Source organism: Mauremys reevesii, linkage group 12, assembly GCF_016161935.1.
Source record: "Mauremys reevesii isolate NIE-2019 linkage group 12, ASM1616193v1, whole genome shotgun sequence".
Lineage (NCBI taxonomy): Eukaryota > Metazoa > Chordata > Testudines > Geoemydidae > Mauremys > Mauremys reevesii.
Window position 1 is genome coordinate 17646220 of NC_052634.1, and position 17683 is coordinate 17663902.

The following is a 17683-nucleotide window of genomic DNA, read 5'->3' on the forward strand; positions in this document are numbered from 1 at the left end:
ATGACAGGAACACAGTCCCAAGCAGGGCTTGTAGGTACAACCTGGACCCCTCAGCCAGGTCCCTCTGGGGGGCAAGGATCTTAGACCCCAGACTTGGGATTCCCTGCCTCTTCCCAGCCTGCCCAAAACTGAAACTAAAAACCACTCCACACTTCTCTTCCCCTCTCCCTTTGTCCAGTTTCCCGGGTCCCACCCCACTTCCTGGCTCAGGTACCGTCCCTCACCTAAAGTCATCCCCTGCTCTCCCATCCCCCATGCAGACCGTCCCAGTAAAACTAAACGACATTCCCAGGTCAATCCACTCCACTCCCTACTGCGTCACATGGCTCTATTCCAAAATTAACATGGAAAATAAAGGTGAAAATAAAGGCAAAATGCAATATTATGTTTGAAATTTGGAGCAGGCAAAAGGCAGGACATTTTACAGCAAAATCCAGTTACTCTGACACAAGCCCTGGGGAGGGGGCAGCGTGGGGGGGATTGTGGGGCCATGATCCTGACTATTGATTTTGCCCAGCAAATTACATGGAGCAAGTAAGTGCTACTGAATGCTGACCCTGTGCAACCAAACAAGGTGCGCTGGCAACCTATGAACTCCCACGCCTGAATGGCTGCCACACATAGGCAGTACAAAGTCTACCCTCAGTGCATTCTTGTTTAATCTCCCTCACAGCAGAGTGCAAAGCTTTAATTACAACTTCAGCAAATATTTGTTGCAAGAGAGTTCTACCAAGAGCTATCTGTATCCATGTAGACCATTGAGCTAAAAGCTGGGGCTTCTCCAAGTGGCAGGAAATGTAATGATCTGCAAAGTGTATGCCTCTAATAAAGGGAGAAACAAACAATCAAGATGGAGATTTATTTGTAAAGGCCTCAGATGCCTTCTGGAGAACATCACACGGAAATCAACCCTGAGGTGAAACAACTACAACAAGCCGCACAGAGCAGCTGCTCCTTTGAAGAAGGAGCTTATACAGATTGACAAACATGTGGAGATGGGAATCTTAACGAAAGTTACATGACTGACCAACTTTCAGCACTATGGTAGCTATAAAAATCCAGGCAAACTGCTCACACCTCACTAAAGCTCTAAAATGATTCTGTTATCCTTTACTTATAACTGAGGAGATCCAACCCAAACTCCTGAAGGCACAGGTTGCAATCCATCTTCAAAAACCCATTGTTATCAGCTCATGAACATCTTCAAAGAGTGTTGATGACAATTCACAGTTATCGCTGGGACATTCAATATCGAGAGGGCCTCTGATATTCATTGCAGAATTTTAGTCCAGAGCAGCAGTGCCACAAAAGACTGTGAATACTGGGACCCTTGAAATCTTCAGCGTACACCCAAGATGGAATGAAGCTAGACAAACTCAGACTGGAAATAAGGCATACATTTTTAACTGTGCAAGTCATCAACCATTAGAACAATTTACCAACTGTCATGGTGGATTCTTCATCATGACAATGTTTAAATCAAGATGGGATGTTTTTCTAAAAGATCTACTCAAGGAATTATTTTGGAGCAGGTCTCTGCCCTGTGTTATCCAGAAGCCAGACGAAAGGATCACAATGGTCTCTTCTGGCCTTGGAATCTATGAACCAGGAACTTGAACACATCAATCAGACAGAATTCTTTCAGGTGATTTAGAGAAATGGCTTCTGCAAATAGACTTGCCCAAACAGACACTTCACCTCAGGTACTCAGAGCAGTCATTATACTGGGAATGCACATGCAGGAGGTAAAGAGAGCCACTTAGCATCCATAGTGCCTACAGACACACATCCCAAAATGCTAATCCACATACTGGGGCTGAAGTGAGTCTATGTGAGGCCTGAGATGTCCTGAATTGGCCTTACATGAGCAGTGAGGTCAGAGATTCCATAAGCCAGTGCAATATCTGCAGTGAAATCCTCTTACGAGTTAGGCATGCATCAGTCTTCCCTCCCTAGCATAACAAATATGTTAACTGAGAAATTGCATAAGGTTGCCTCTGGCAGACCTAAGAATAGAAATTAGGTCTCTAATATGGCTGAGCCAATATAGCCACTGGTCTTGGAGTTCAACCATATGTATGGACGTGTGTGTCCCACATTAAGAGGGAATGAGTCCTTGTCCCCTCTAGTGGCTGGTCCACAAGGTATATTTGAGTCTGGTTCTGTTTCCAGCTGGAGGATTGATTCATTTAATTCAGATTGTAGAAATCTGAGCCAGGACTCTGAAGGTCCAGTGGCAAGTCCTGTTAATGAACCATGTGGGTCTTATAGTTGCACATGAGAGAATTTCTGTATTTCCACCTTTCTTTTGGGGGGAAAAACTGGTTTATTTAATTCACACAGTAAGAAAACATCCTTTCAAAGCGGTTTATGTTGAGGAACCATTAGAATCCGTCAGTTATGGTGTGATGTGTAACAACCCAGCTGTTCCACTCTGTGGTCATTTGTCACTAATATCAGTTACTTGACCCACACATTGGGAAGCATAAAGGTTTGAGAGGAATGATGGCAAAGACTTTAGTGAAATGGCAGCCATCTTCCCAGGGGATAGCTTGTGGCACCCGCTCCCCTGAAAACAGCAGCCATCTTTGCTAGGAGCAGCCTCATTTCATATGGCAAAACTTTAGTGAAATGGTGGCCAGCTTCCCTGAGGGTAATCTGTGGCTTTGCAGACAGTGGCCATCTTAACTAGTGGCATCACTGCCCCCCACTAGCAAGACTCTGGCCATCTTTCCTGAGCGCATGAGTAGCTTCAGTTCCACTACGGAACTTCACTTCCATTGTAAGTTAGGGGAAATAGTGGCTGTTTAGACTAAGGGAACATTGGGAAATATAGGAACATGAACTTTGCTTGATTCCAACCTAATTTCTTTAAACAAGTATACATCCATAAGGTAATAAAAAGGTAATAATTGGAGATATACCAATCTCCTAGAACTGGAAGGGACCTTGAAAAGTCATTGAGTCCAGCCCCCTGCCTTCACTAGCAGGACCAATTTTTGCCCCAGATCCCTAAGTAGCCTCCTCAAGGATTGAACTCACAACCGTGGGCTTAGCAGGCCAATGCTCAAACCACTGAGCTATCCCTTCCTCCTGAAAGCCATCATCTCCTTGCAATGAGAGTTAAGTATGGAAAGTGTGAATGAAAACAAACCGTCTATGTGTGAGCAAAAGGCATCCAAAAAAAGGGATCAACAGATAAAAAAAGTCCTTTTTATTACAAATGAATGCAAGCTGGGATCTTTAACCCACACTAAAGAAAAGAAATGCATTTCCTTCAAAGTCCCTAGAAAACTCAATCCTCATCACAGACTATGTGCTGCTCATTTGGGAATTCCACATTTCAGGGGAGAGAATGCAAAATCTCTCTGTCACCTGCATGTAATATAGCCTAGTCAAACTCATGCTGATAAAGCCTTTATACTACTCCACAACAACATGAATTCCCTCTATATAATCTTAGAGTATAAACCCCTAGTCCAGGAATGTGCCTGCAGGTACAGAACCCAGTACCCCATTGGCGCTGCCGAAATGCTAGACAGTATGAATTATAAGATGACAGACACAGAGGTTAGATCATATATCTAGCGCTGCCAAACCCTGGACCCCACTCAGAAGTTTCTTGGGCTGTTGAATCATTTTAGCTACCTCTGATTTACATGGTTTCCTGGTAAGTCTTCACGCTCTGCACCAATTGGAATGCTTTCATCCTCAGCGGGGTTGGATTTTTCTGACTAACAGAAATGTGAGTGTCTGGTTAAAACATTGAAATCCCCTCTGTGCTTCCCTTTTACGGGCAATTTTATAGCTTCTGTATAATCCATTAGGTTACGAGTGGCCCTTTGATCCATGTTTGCCCCTCACCTTCTGTTTCTGGTTGATTTTGTCCCTTGCCGGCCACCTCATCTCTATGCCGCTCACACCATTCACCTCACTTAGAGATGTTTCCTTTGGGCTCCCTGGACTGGATCTTCAGCACTGCTAACAGCTACTTCCATCACTCCAGCTAATGCCATTGCTGTGCCAGGGGCCTATGATGCCATGTGCCCCATTAAACACACTCCCCCATCCAGGAGCCCGCAGAGCTGGCTGGGAGGGAATCCCATGCGACCAGCCTAGCCTGGAACATCCTCAGAGCCTGGGTGGATGGAAAGAAACCACTTGGAATGTGGGGTGCAGCCTCCCTCCTGCAGCTGCAGGTGGATCTATGGAGACACCAGCTGGCGGATGCCCGGATAAGACTCAGTTGTGATAGGCCTCCTGGTGCCCAGGCACACTGGCAGAAGAAGGCAGTGCTGGAAACTATCCACCTCAACATCCTTGAGCAAGAGCCAGCCATGTGCTGGTGTGGGGGGTGCGGGAAGGGTGAGGGTGATGACACTGAGATGGCTGCACTAATGGGAGCAGCATCTGTATCTACTGCACAGGACTAGCAGGGGAAGGAGTGCTTCCCAGCAGCCAGGAGGCATTATGAAACTTCCCAATTCCGAAAACGATTCCCAATGCCTCACGTTCGATTTGAGCATAGTTAGTTTATGCTTTGCTTAAAGTGCGTGAAGCAAAAGCAATAAGTCTCTCTTCTCCCAAAGGCATAATGTGTGACACGACTGCTCCCACTCCATAAGGGGAGGCATCGCAGGCTAACTGTAGGGGTAAGGATGGATCAAAGTGCGTCAGAACTTCAGAATTTAACAATGCATTCTTAGCTTTGTTAAATGCAACATCACAGGCTTCAGTCCACCTCCAGGCCTTGTTCTGCCCAAGAAGTTTGTGAAGTGGTTTTAGCAATGTGGCTAATTATGAGATGAACTTTCCATAATAGTTCAATAGTCCTAGAAACAAGCAAAGCTGGCTAACATTTTGAGGAGTGGGAGCCTCCATAATAGCCTTAACTTTTGCAGGGGCCTTACGAAGCCCTGTAGCATCAATGATGCATCCCAAATATTCAACAGAGGGCTGGAAGAATTCACACTTGTCTTTGCGGACTCCTAGGCCATACTCTTCCGGTCTTTGTAGGGTAGCCTCTAATTTCTTTATGTAATCCTCCTCATTCCTTCCAGTGACCAGGATGTCATCCATGTAGCACTGGACCCTGGCAAGCCACACACGATCTGGTCCATAGCCCTCTAGAACAGGACGGGAGGAGATGTTATTCCGAAGGGTAGGCGACAGTATCGATAAAGCCCCTTATGTGTCACAATAGTCAACAGCTCTTGGGACTTTTCATCGACGTGCATCTGTAAATACGCTTGACTCAGATCAATCTTACTGAACTTTTGGCCCCCAGCCAGGCCTGCGAAGCGGTCATCGATGCGGGGAAGCGGGTATTACTCTGCACACAGCACTGGGTTGACAGTGACTTTAAAATCACCGCAAATCCGGAGAGAGCCATCTTTCTTCAACTATTGGAACAATAGGAGTTGCCCATGGGCTATGGGTAACTGGTATTAAGACTCCATTTGTGACCAGGCGCTCCAGGTCCGCTTCAACCTTTGGCCTGATGGCATATGGCACAGTTCTGGCTCTCAGATATTTTGGTTGACTGTCAGGTTTAATGTTCAATGTCACAGTGATTCCCTTCATACTTCCCACATCCTCTCCAAAAACAGCAGCATGTTTCCTTAGTATAGCGGGCAGACTAGTTTCTTTTTTAGTCATTCGGCGCACTTCTGCCCAGTTCAGCTGAATCTTCCTAAGCCAAGACCTACACATTAAGGCTGGGTATTTACCTCTCACCACAAACAGTGGCAATTTAGCCACCTGTCCATTGAGCTCCACCTTAACATCAATAGTGCCCAGCATGGGCACAGCTTCTCCCGTATATGTCTTCAGAACTGTTTTTGTTGCTTTAAGCGGAAGATGCTGTAGCTTTTCTTTATATACAGTCTCAGAGATCAGCGAGACGGCTGCACCGGTGTCCAGTTCCATGCATATAGGTTTGCCGTCCAACAACGGGGTTACCCAGTATTCATGTGAGCCCGCTGCCAAAGACAAAACGTGGAGTGGCACTTCCTCTTGCGATGAGGTGTCACCTTGATCATCCTGGGTCTGCTCTAGGGTATGCAGATTTCCCTTTTTGGTCGGCCTGACCACAGGCCTCTTTTCCTTTTGTTTACAGACACACTCAGTGTGTCCCTTTTTGCCAGAGTGTCGACACACCAGGTCCTTACATCAGCATTCTGACGCCTGGTGACCCAACTTACCACAGTGGTAACATTCCTGACTCCCCACAGTTTTGTAGGTAGGTTCTTGTGACACCTTATGCACCCTAGGGGATGCACCAATGGATTGCACCTCCTTTGTAGCCAGTTCCATGGAGATCACAATATCAACAGCCTTCTGTAAGGTAAGCTGAGCCTCTGTCAATAGGCGCTTCCGTATAGCTTCACTGTGCAGGACACACACTAACCTGTCACGTAGGGTGTCATTTAACATCTCCTTAAATTCACAGTGTTCTGCAAGCTTTCTCAAAGTTGCTACAAATTGTACAACTGTTTTGTCTTCTTTCTGGTCTCTTTTGTGGAACCTGTCAGGGCCGCCCAGAGGATTCCGGGGGCCCGGGGTCTTGGGCGGCGGGGGACCCCCGCTTTGGCAGTAAGTCAGCGGTGGGGGGGTCCTTCCGTTCCGGGACCCGCCGCCAAAGTGCCCCAAAGACCCACGGCGGGGACCCCCCACCGCCGAATTACCGCCGAAGCGGGACCCGCCGCCGAAGTGCAGCCCCCACCGCGGGCACTTCGGGGCACTTCGGCGGTGGGTCCCAAAACAGAAGGACACATCCCCCCCACCGCCGAATTACCGCCGAAGACCCGGCTGCACTCCGGCGGCGGGTCCCGCTTCGGCGGTAATTCAGCGGCGGGGGGTCCTTCTGTCCCGGAGAGGAAGGACCTCCGGCCAGCGAAGACCGGGAGCGAAGAAGCTCCGGGGGCCCGGGCCCTGCAAGAGTTTTCCAGGGCCCCCGGAGCGAGTGAAGGACCCTGCTCCAGGGGCCCCGAAAAACTCTCGTGGGGGCCCCTGCTGGGCCCGGGGCCTGGGGCAAATTGCCCCACTTGCCCCCCCCCTCTGGGCGGCCCTGGAACCTGTATCTTTTAGCAATTAGACAGTGGTTTTGGAGAAAAATGAGACCCCAGGATTTCCACAATGTCACTGTAAGATTTGGTCTCTGGCTTAACAGGGTGTAGTAAGCTGCGTAGCAGGGAGTAGATCTTAGCCCCTACAACACTGAAGAATATTGGCAACTTCTTCTCTTCTGTAATGTCATTTGCAATGACAAAAAGCTCAAAATGCTCAGTATATATGTGCCATTGCACTATAGTCTCCTCAAAGGTTCCAGTGGCCCTGTAAGTGTAGCCATGGTTTTAGTTTCAGTTTGCAAAGTCAGTGCCAACAAGCCAGTTCTCACCCCATTCCAGCAGCAAAAAGGGTTTGTTTGTTTTTTGGTACCTTAACTTCTGTTTCCTTCTGTTGCTGGGGCAGCACAGAGATCCCATCCTCGTCGCCACGTTGTGATATCCTTGGAGGCAACAGTTTTAGGAAGAAATCACTGGAGACCCAGAGAGCTGTAAAACTTGAAAGCAGCCATCTATTGACACTCACTGAACTAACCAAAAACCAGCCCAAACTGGCTGGGCTATCCCCTAATAATCTAACTCAGTTGCCATAGCAATGCAAGTTTCTATTACCACAACAAACCAAATACACATCATAATGGCCTGTCCTGGCCTTGATCTATAAAACCCCCACTATTCTTGCACCTGCCTTCAGACAGAGGGAAGATGGGAACGGTCCCACAATGTCCCTGGTGAAACCCACTCCACTCCCTTGGCAGGTGTTCTATGGAGAAGGCGGCCCAATGGTTCAGGCCATAGTGCCCTATGCTGTTATTTCACGGGGTCCTCAGGGATCCCACTGGCACTGGAGAGCCTGTCAATTTCCCATCGTCTCCCACTGCTCTGGCTCTTTACACACCCAGAGATTACAAATTCCCTGATCTCACATGACCCTCCCTCCTCTCATCCCAAGGGAGCAGCATGAAACTCTGGGACTGTCTCAGCAGAGCTGTGGCTGGGCTGCCTGGGAATTCCTGACAAGAATTAAATAAAGCAAAGCTAATCCCCAGTGGCCTGTGAGGGGTTTTGGCTGAAGAGCCACCACTAAGCATCTGACACTCAGGGGTCTGATCCAAGAATGGTACAGCCAATGGAAGGACACCTATTCACTGCAATGGGCTTTGGATCAGGTCCTAAGTCCTCATCCCTCCTGGCATTCCAGTGCCGGAGCACAGCAGGGACCTGGTTGAACCATAGTCTGAGTTAGAGGAAGGCAATGCTGGCTGACGAGGGGAGCTGTGCCCAGCTCTTGGGGTGAAAGTGGTGTGCAGTGTATTCATCTCTGCCCCTGCACCCTCAGAAACTGAATCCATCCCCTGGGACATGCAACTCACTCTCTCTGGGACTGAGCATGGCCACACAGCAACCCCAGCCAGGGTCGGCTCCAGGCACCAGTGCAGCAAGCAGGTGCTTGGGGCGGCCAACAGAAAGGGGCGGCATGTCGGGCTCTTCAGCGGCAATTCGGTGGCGAGTCCCTCAGTCCCTCTCGGAGGAAAGGACCTCCCACCGAATTGCTGCCAAAGAATGAAGCGGCGTGATAGAGCTGCCGCCAAAGTGCCGCCGATCGCAGCTTTTTTTTTTTTTCTCGCCACTTGGGGTGGCGGATACGCTGGAGCCAGGCCTGACCCCAGCCAATTCAGAACCTTTCAGACAGAGCAGGCAGGTATGCACTCCTCATGCAAGCGTGCTACCTTTGGCTCTGGTAACCAGACCAACCTCAGATGCTATTCAAGGTCCTAAGGCCCCGAATGGACCTAGCTATCAGTGACCACCTCGCACCACACATGCCACTGTAACGCTTAAGTGTGGCAGATTCACTTCAGCAGATGGTCCATCGGGTCAAAGTCGTGGGGCTCAGGCAGCTCTTTTCAGGTGAAGGCACATGGCTGTGGACTTCATTCCCCCTCCCTCCCACCCCCAAAATCTGGCCTTGTCACCATCGGGGCACTAGGCAAGAGCCAGCTCTTTGTGTGGGGCTTTGCCTAGCAGAGCTTCGCAGGCTCCCCATCAATATCCTCAGGATGGCCATTGTTTGGCTGCTCCCTGTCTAAGTGATGAAGATGGAGCTGCAGGAGAAGAGCAGAGAACAAGGCTCTGGCTACAGGGGTTTGGTGTAAGGTGTGCAGGTACCAACAATGCTTTAACTATAATAATAAAAGCAGTCACAGCCAGCGACTGCGGGGTCAGGACTTATGGATTCAATGCCTACCTCTGTAAAGCACTTAAAGTTCCTCAGCTGAAAGTCATCCATTAGTATCAGATCTATGGAAATACCAGCAGTGACATTTGAAATTCTGGAGAGCTGAGGCTGTTACATTTTCATGAAAGTGGGTCGATTTAGTGACAAGCGTGAAAAAGTTGTGACCAAAAAAATCACACCTCACATTCATTATTGTTACATGGGTGTGATGCATAAACCTCATCCAGTCATGCTCAGTCACAAACATGGGCATAGGATTAATAAATTAAATAGGGACAAATATTTAAAAAAACCCTAAAAACTGCACGTGCGCGCGCGCGCACACACACACACACACACACACACACGAAAGCCTCAATATCAGGTATATCCATCAGGGGCCTGTGGAAATCAGTCATGTGCACAGGGGGCATATATACATGGAAACATGTCTTTCAGGTCTGCAAGTCATCTGCCAGGTTTTTATTGTTTGGCAGCAAGTTGTCTGTGATCCCAGTGGAGACACTGTAGAGATACATCAGGAGCAGAGCATATATCAGTGGAGACTAGATACCCCAGAAACTTTCCTAGTCCTTTTCCTTACAGATTGGTGACATCTACAATGTAAGTCAGAAAATCAGACAGCCCCTTCTAAGACAGACACTCAGATAAGTTTGGTATTTTGGGAGATACTGATGGGTCGCTGAATTGAAGAAAAATCAAACTGCCTTGTGACCTACACAGACCACTTCTCCTTGGCACCATTGTTTTAGCTGTTAAGAACATAAGAATGGCCATACTAGGTCAGTATCCTGTCTTCCGACACTGGCCAGTGCCAGATGCTTCAGAGGGAATAAACAGAACAGGGAAATTTATTGAATGACCCATTCCCTTTTGTCTAGTCCCAGTTTCTGGCAGCCAGAGGTTTAGGGAGATCCAGTGCATGGTTTTTGATCCTGACCATCTTGGCTAATAGTCATTGGTAGACATATCCTCCATGAACTTAGCTAACTCTTTTTTGAACCCAGTTATACTTTTGGCTTTCACAACATTCTCTGGCAACGAGTTCCACAGGTTGACTGGGTGTTGTGTGAAGAATTACTTCCGTATGTTTGTTTTAAATCTGCTGTCTATTATTTTCATCGGGTGGCCCCTGGTTCATGTGTTATCTGCAGGGGAAAACAACACTGAATTACTCACTTTTGCCACACCATGTGTGATTTTATAGACCTCTATCATATTCCCCCTTGGTCATCTCTTTTCCAAGCTGAACAGTCCCAATCTTTTAAATCTCTCATCATATGGAAGCTGTTCCATACCCCAATCATTTTTGTTGCCCTTCGCTGTACATTTTCCCAGTTCTAAAATATCTTTTTTGAGATGGGGCAACCACATCTGCACACAGTATTCAAGATGTGGGCATACCATGGATTTATATAGTGGAATTATGATATTTTCTGTCTCCTTATCTATCCCTATCCTAATGGTTCCTAACACTGTTCGCTTTTTTGACTGCTGCTGCACACTGAGCAGATATTTTCAGAGAACTATCCATGATGATATCACAATTTCTTTTCTGAGTGGTAACAGCTAATTCAGACCTCATCATTTTGTATGCATAGTAGGGATTATGTTTTCCAAAGTGCATCACTTTGCAGATTTTTCATACTGGATGTCAGAAGGGCATCCCTGTGTTCAGGCAGTTCTTGAAATCCAAGGGATCTAGATAGCCCCACCCATCAAGAACTGACCTTAGCACGATCAACAACAGATTTTGTCAACCAGTTTTTGAAGTAAGGAGCCCATATTAGGTGGAAGGGCTGCAGAGTCAAGGACTTGCAGGCTTTACAGCTTGTGACGATGTCTTCACTACAAGCTAATCTTCATAAGGGAGTTTCTTTCTCTTTGAGAGTTGACAGTGGAGTGGTTTCTACTTTGAAATAAAGAGTAAAATCTTCCATAGTCTTTTTTCCAGATGCCCTGCTTTCCTTTCTTCTCCAGGAGAATTACGGTAGCAATCCTTTCCACAGTTCCCAGCACGATTTCCATGTCACCTAGATGATGTATGGGATGATGATTCAGCTCTGCAGTCTGCGAGTACCATACCCCAGAGACCTTACCTTCCTTTGCTCTGATCCTTAATGCTCTGCACACCAAGCCTGGTTTCCTAAGCAGGATTTAGTGCTGCTTTCTGTGGTAACAAGCCGCGCACGGTTCACATTACTGGGCCTGCTGACAAGGAAAAGTTCTTACCCCAGCACAGCTGGGTGCCTCTACTGCAAAGCACTCAAACAACCAGGGGTGGTCGGGGCTCTTGCTGCTGCCGAAGCGGGAGCCATACAAGATGGAGCTAAGATTCTCACCCACCTTCTCATGAGCTATGTTTACAAACTAAGGTTGAGATGTGCAAAGCATTCTAGGGAATTTAGGGCCAACTTTTCAGACTGGCTCAGGGTCAAACTTTCCAGATCTCAGCACCACACCCAGGGCCAGATAGTCAAAAGAATTCAGCACCCAACGTGCAGAGCTCCTTGAAAATCTAGTCTTAGTGCCTAAATCCCCTAGACCTCTGTGAAAAACCCAAACTGACCTCTGAAACTTGATAAAGGGACAGTTGCTTTGCTAAATCTGAGGCCTGATCTACATTAGAAAGTTGACTCACCTATTTAGGCACAGCCTGACATGCATCCATATGTAATTTTGTCTCCTACCAATAAAACTCTCTGATTTTTCCAGCATAGTTATTCCCCTTTTTTATGTACCCATGCTGATATAAGCAAACCTCCAGCTGCAATCCCACAATGCAACATTCCCTTCCCAAACAATCCGTCTGGAAGCCCTTTTGAACTTCACTTCCCAGGCGTCACCGTGACCGGAAGTCCACCTTGCTTTTAAATGCCTAGCTTGGTATTCACAGCCACGTCCATTCCAAATACCTGCTACCTTTTTGTTGAAAGAGAGACTCCTAGCTCCTGGCTTGTGCTGTGGCTTGGTCCCGATGGTTGGTGCTCATTGCCCTTACACTGCAGGAAGAGGGATGTGTGCAGGCCCAACAACTGCTCTCCTGCAGGACCAAGGCTCTCTGCAGTGACTTGGTGAGGCTAGGGCGCGCAGAGAGACGTCCCCGTGCCATGCAAGGGAAAGGAGCTGAGGAAGAGACACCAGAAGGTGAAGCAGAACAATATGCATGCTAGGGTTCCCCTGGGTCAGTGCGCCGGCAGCCAGCCCAGGGGTTCCCCTGGGTCAGCGCACCGCCGCGGGCTGGCAGCCAACCCAGAGGTTCGGGCTGCCGGCGGCGTGCTGACCCAGGGGAACCCCTGAGCTGCCTGCTGGCGGGGCGCAAGGTGGCAGTTTCGCCTAGGGCGTGAAACTTCCTTGCACCGGCCCTGGATACATAAGCCCCTGGGCTCTGGAATGCTATAACTCCAGCGCAGTCTTTCCCCTTCACAAAACTCAAGCTGGCTGGAGCCATAGGCTCTCTCCTGCATTAACAGCCCCTTTGTGTTGCTCTGGTGGCACAAAGGAGCTGGAAGCTCGCTGGATGTGGCCAGCTGAGAATTCCTGCAGCATGTACCCAGCCCCTGCATGACTCCCCCATGGCATAGGGGGCAGGGAGGGAGTGGGGAGGAGCAGGGAGCAGGTATGGCCAGAGGATGGTATTCTTCAGCGAACCTCAGGTGGCCTGCAGTCCCTTGCTGGTAGGGTCGCCAACAGTCCTGTATTACAAGGGACATCCCTTATTTTTCATCTCAGTATAACAAAATCAGGAGTTGCTGAGTGCTGCAAAAACGAGCAAGAAATACCCTGGAAAATGTCAGTGAGTACTGTATCATTATTGTTATTATTAATAATAATGATGATAATTTTGAGAGGAGGGGTTGGGTGAGGGGCTAAGAAAACAACCCCGTATTTTTGAAATACAGTCTTGGAAGCCCTAGGTGCTGGCAAAGGTTTTAGGATGCCACTTTTGGGGAAAAGACTGAGGACACTTGCTGTTGCATAAACATTTATGCAAATTAGTTCATTTGTATATTTGCAAATCATTTGGTGAGCTTGTCTGGCTTCGGACTCACAATCTATAGGAGACAGGCTTAGTAGCCCATTAGCAATGCCCTGACACCACTAAGATCCAGTGAGTTATAACCAGGGATCCTAGAAATCTGTTTGCCATGGAAAAATACAGAAAAACATAGAATTGGCGTTTTTACAGAGAATTTTTAGTTTTTGCATTTTGTGAAAAAATAAAAACATATATTAACTATTAAATACATGTTACTGAAAGTACCAGTGTCACGTATTCAATGCACACAACCTTCCCATCTTGGCGCTGATTTTTGAATGCACTTTAAATTTACAGTGGAACCCCGTTTATCTGATCTTATCCAGATCAGATAATCAAAAATTGGGATAATCAGGAGAATTGGCAAAGAGCTTTCTATCCCTTATTTTAAGATGTGGGGGGGCCTCCAGCTGCCAGCCCCAGGCAGCCGGTCGTTTGGTTAATACAGACAGCCAGATAATGGAGGTGCGGATAATTGGGGTTCTACTGTCTATCAATAAAACGTGTTTGACTGACACCTATATATATTGTGGCAAGGAAAACGAAAGTTCAGCATTTCATTTTCATCAAGGAAAAACATAGATTTTTATGTTTTTCTCTAGGAGCATTTTGGTTATTTTTAATCACGGAAAACTAGGATCCCTGGTGATAACTTAAGATGGAGTCTCCAAGACAGACAGATATTACATACACCTCCCCTCACAAACGCTGAAAAAAAAGTGTTCCAAAAATATTAAGGTTGCAAAGTCAAGTGCTCAAAAGTTAGGAAATGCCAGAATGAAGGTTGCCCATGTAACCTCCGTTCAGTCCCTCTGGGCATAGGCATTATGATGCACTCTTTTATGATACCATCACATACTATTTTTTGTCCTACAGGGTGTGGACTTAGGATCTTAACATCCATACCACCACCTTCAACTCCTCCAACAAAAGGAGAAACTGGGAGATGAGCTAGGCTGTCATCATCGGTGTGAACTAATCCTTAGTGGGGATCCAACATACAATTCCTCAGCTGGTTATACACCTGCTTGTGAGATGCGGTGGAATATTGGCTATCAGCATTCCGGGGTTCTTGCCCTGTTTTTGGCAGTGGGCTGTGGTCAAGTGGTAGGAACAAAGAAATTAAGAGCTAAGCAATAGTCACTGTGGCATAGAGGTTAGAATTCAATGCTCCTGAAAAATTATTGTAATGAGTCCCACAATGGGGGTCGTTTTTTATCAGCCAGAACAGAATAAACATGAGCCCAGTGCTGATGTGACAAATGTGACATCTGGAGGAGTTTGGAACAAACACAGAAACCTTAAATAAGCTTTCCAATTGAGTGCATTATGAGGACATTTGTTAAACACTGAGCCGCCCCTTTTTACTATGTCAAAGAGCTCTTAGAATATTCACACTGCAAACCCATACTTTACAGAGCAAGGGCTCCATTTCACATGCTAATTGCTGGTTCACATTAGCCAATTGTTTCTAAGATAACATTTATGGGACATGCACAGCGTGTTTGGAATATTTATCATGCCTCATAATATTCCTCCCTCCTGAGTTCCTATTTTAGTGGAGTTTAATATATATTTTCTATGTGTAATACAAAACACTGGCCTTGACAACCAGCCTTTTTATAACTTGTATGTCTTCCCAATAGTCCTATTTGCCTGGTGGAGACAAGGGAGAAAGTGTCACACATTTTTGCAGGCGTCCTAGTGCAAGAAAGGGTATCAATATAATTTCAGCAAATTGTTCCTGGAGTCCTTGAAAGGCTTCACATTCTGCAGCATCTCTATCGCCTAAGGCCCTGCTCCTGCAAAGGGGCATGCCCCCACGGAGTCCTGGGGAGTTCGGTGAGGCTCCTCAGGGGCATGAGGATCAGTGCTGGCAGATCTCTGCAGGCCTGCTGCCTAACCCTGGATCTGCTACTTGAGTTTGAGTGGCAATCTCCAACTGCCTGCTGCCTCGGCACCCACAAGAGAAAGCAACTCCATGAACAGAAGAACTCAAGGCCAGTCCTGGGCTGTGTCTGAGTGGTGTTCTGTGAAGCTTTGTGGTGGAGAAGGGCAACAGCAGCCTCAAGAATCTTTTGTGCCCCCCCAGTCCCGGTGCAGATGGGCTGCAGGGCTGGCCCCCTGGCATAGGCTGCTAACAGCCCTGAAGGGATGTTATGGCATCTGGGATTGTTAGAGCACAAGGATGCCATGACCTCACATCCTTCCCCATTCCCGTGCCCCCCATGCTAGGGGCAGGGAAGAAGCAGGCCTAAGCCACTGGAGGATTTCTCCTACCCAGGATGGGGAACTCCGGTAGGCCTAGGTTGCCAAAGAAATGGCTTTTGGTTCAGCCCTTTACTTGTCCTCGGGGCTGTGGTGTTCTTTGTTTGAGGAAATGAATGGAGGGAAAATTTCTCATCCAAACCTATATTGTTTGCGCATGTGCCCTCAGGACCATTTGTTACCTGAGAGTCACAGCGTGGTTGGAACAAGCCAGAGAAACATCTCAGAAGCCCGTACACTATGGGAGTCTTGGATCACAGGACTATCCTTGCACAGCTGTAATGTTTTAGTCCCTGGTCCTGCACTGAGAACTGTGAATGAACCTTTTGGCTACAACAGATCTCTGTGCAGTTCTGCTGCCCTCGGGGTTCTCAGGGCAGAATCGAGGCCCCATCCATTTCTTCGTTAGCTGAATTTCTAACATAAGGACAAGCAGGGGAAGCCCTGTTTCTGTTGGGAGAAGAGGGAGGTCTTCGCACCTTCCAGGCATTCTTTATAGTGTATAAAGAAACAAAGAAGAACAAAACCCCAGTGTTTCCCCCGTGCAGGTCACGGTCCGCACACTCTGTGTGAAGGCTTTCCCTTGGAATGGATACCAAGTCCCAGGTTACTTCAAAGAGCTGAGTGCTTATTGCTTAAAGGCCCAGCTGTCCTCCATAGCACCCCTGCAGATAGCATCTTTATTTCTCCCAGTATGGACACAATTTCAATTACAATGCAGCATCCTTTTAGCCTGGTTTTCCTGTGTGTGCTGAATTGTTGATTTTTGGTGTTGTGATCCTTTCCCCTACTTGCTTTACCTGTAAAAAGTTTTAAAGTCCCCCAGGTAAAGGGGAAAAAAAGTGGGCACCTGACCAAAAGAACCAATGGGAAGGCTAGAACTTTTTTAAATGGGAAAAGAAACTTTCCCTTTGTCTGTGGCTCTTGGGAGAGAGGGGAACAGAGGGCAGCAGGAATGCTGTGTAAAGCTAAAGCCAGATATGATCGTAAATCATCAGATCATGCCTAGAACTACTTATCTGAACTTCAAATGTGTAAGTAGGTCAAAATGTGTAGCTGGACGTGATCAGTTTTATTTCTTATTTTGGCTTGGATCTCCTCTGTGCTAGCCCCAGATGCTTTCGTTGCTTGTAACCTTTAAGCTGAACCACCAAGAAAGCTGTTTTGGGTGCTTAATTTTTGTAATTGTTTCTTTTAAGATCTAGCAAAAAGCCTAAGTTCCAGATGTATTTTTTCCTTTTTGTTTTTAATAAAATTTACCTTTTTAAATAACAGGATTGGATTTTTGATGTCCTAAGAGGTTTGTGCATGTTGGTTGATTAGCTGATTTCCTTTGTTTTCTTTCTCAGCTCTTCCCTGGAGGGGGGTGGGGGTGAAAGGGCTTGAGGGTACCCCACAGGGAGGAATTCCCAAGTGCTCCATCCTGGATTCAAAGAGTTTGGGTTTTTTTTTGCATTTGGGTGGTGGCAGCATTTACCAAGCCAAGATCAGAGAGACGCTGTAACCTTGGGGGCTCAATACAAGCCTGGAGTGGCCAGTATTAATTTTTAAAATCCTTGCGGGTTCCTACTTCCTGCACTCGGAGTGACAGAGTAGGGATTCAGCCTTGACATATACAGTGTGATAGACCCAGGCCAGCTGGGAACAGCAGAGTAGTCCTGTTAGTATCCAGGTATTATAACTGCTAAAGGACCTCCCCCCGGCCTAAGGGGAGGATCCACAGGTCTGGGATACTAACTAATTACGTGGGACAACCAATGAAAAAAACCAGGATTGGGAGTGAGGTCATAGGGCTAAACGAAGGGAACCTGATGGGGGACACCGAGCAGAGAACCCCAGACAACGCCCACTGCTCCTCGAAGGCGTCAAGGGAGCCAGTGGACGCCGCCCAGAGGAACTCTGCCCGGATGCGTGAACGGACGGAGAAGCGGAAATAGGCCCCACAGTCGCAGGAAATCCCGTTGGCCAACCTCCTCTCCCTGGTTTTATAGATGGCTAGTTTGGCCAGGGCCAAGAGGAGGTTGATAAGGAGATCCCGCGACTTTGTGGGGCCATGGATGGGGAGTGCAT

The 17683-nt window shown here is 47.4% G+C and overlaps 1 long non-coding RNA gene across 1 annotated transcript in view; it reads right to left on the reverse strand.

Annotated features, from left to right (window-relative positions):
• LOC120375807 overlaps positions 1-9440 on the reverse strand; it is a 44453-nt gene extending 35013 nt beyond the window's left edge. Inside the window, exon 1 of the long non-coding RNA XR_005586792.1 lies at positions 9316-9440. This is a non-coding gene — a long non-coding RNA (uncharacterized LOC120375807). The remainder of the gene's footprint in view (positions 1-9315) is intronic.
• Between the last annotated feature and the right edge of the window lie 8243 nt (positions 9441-17683).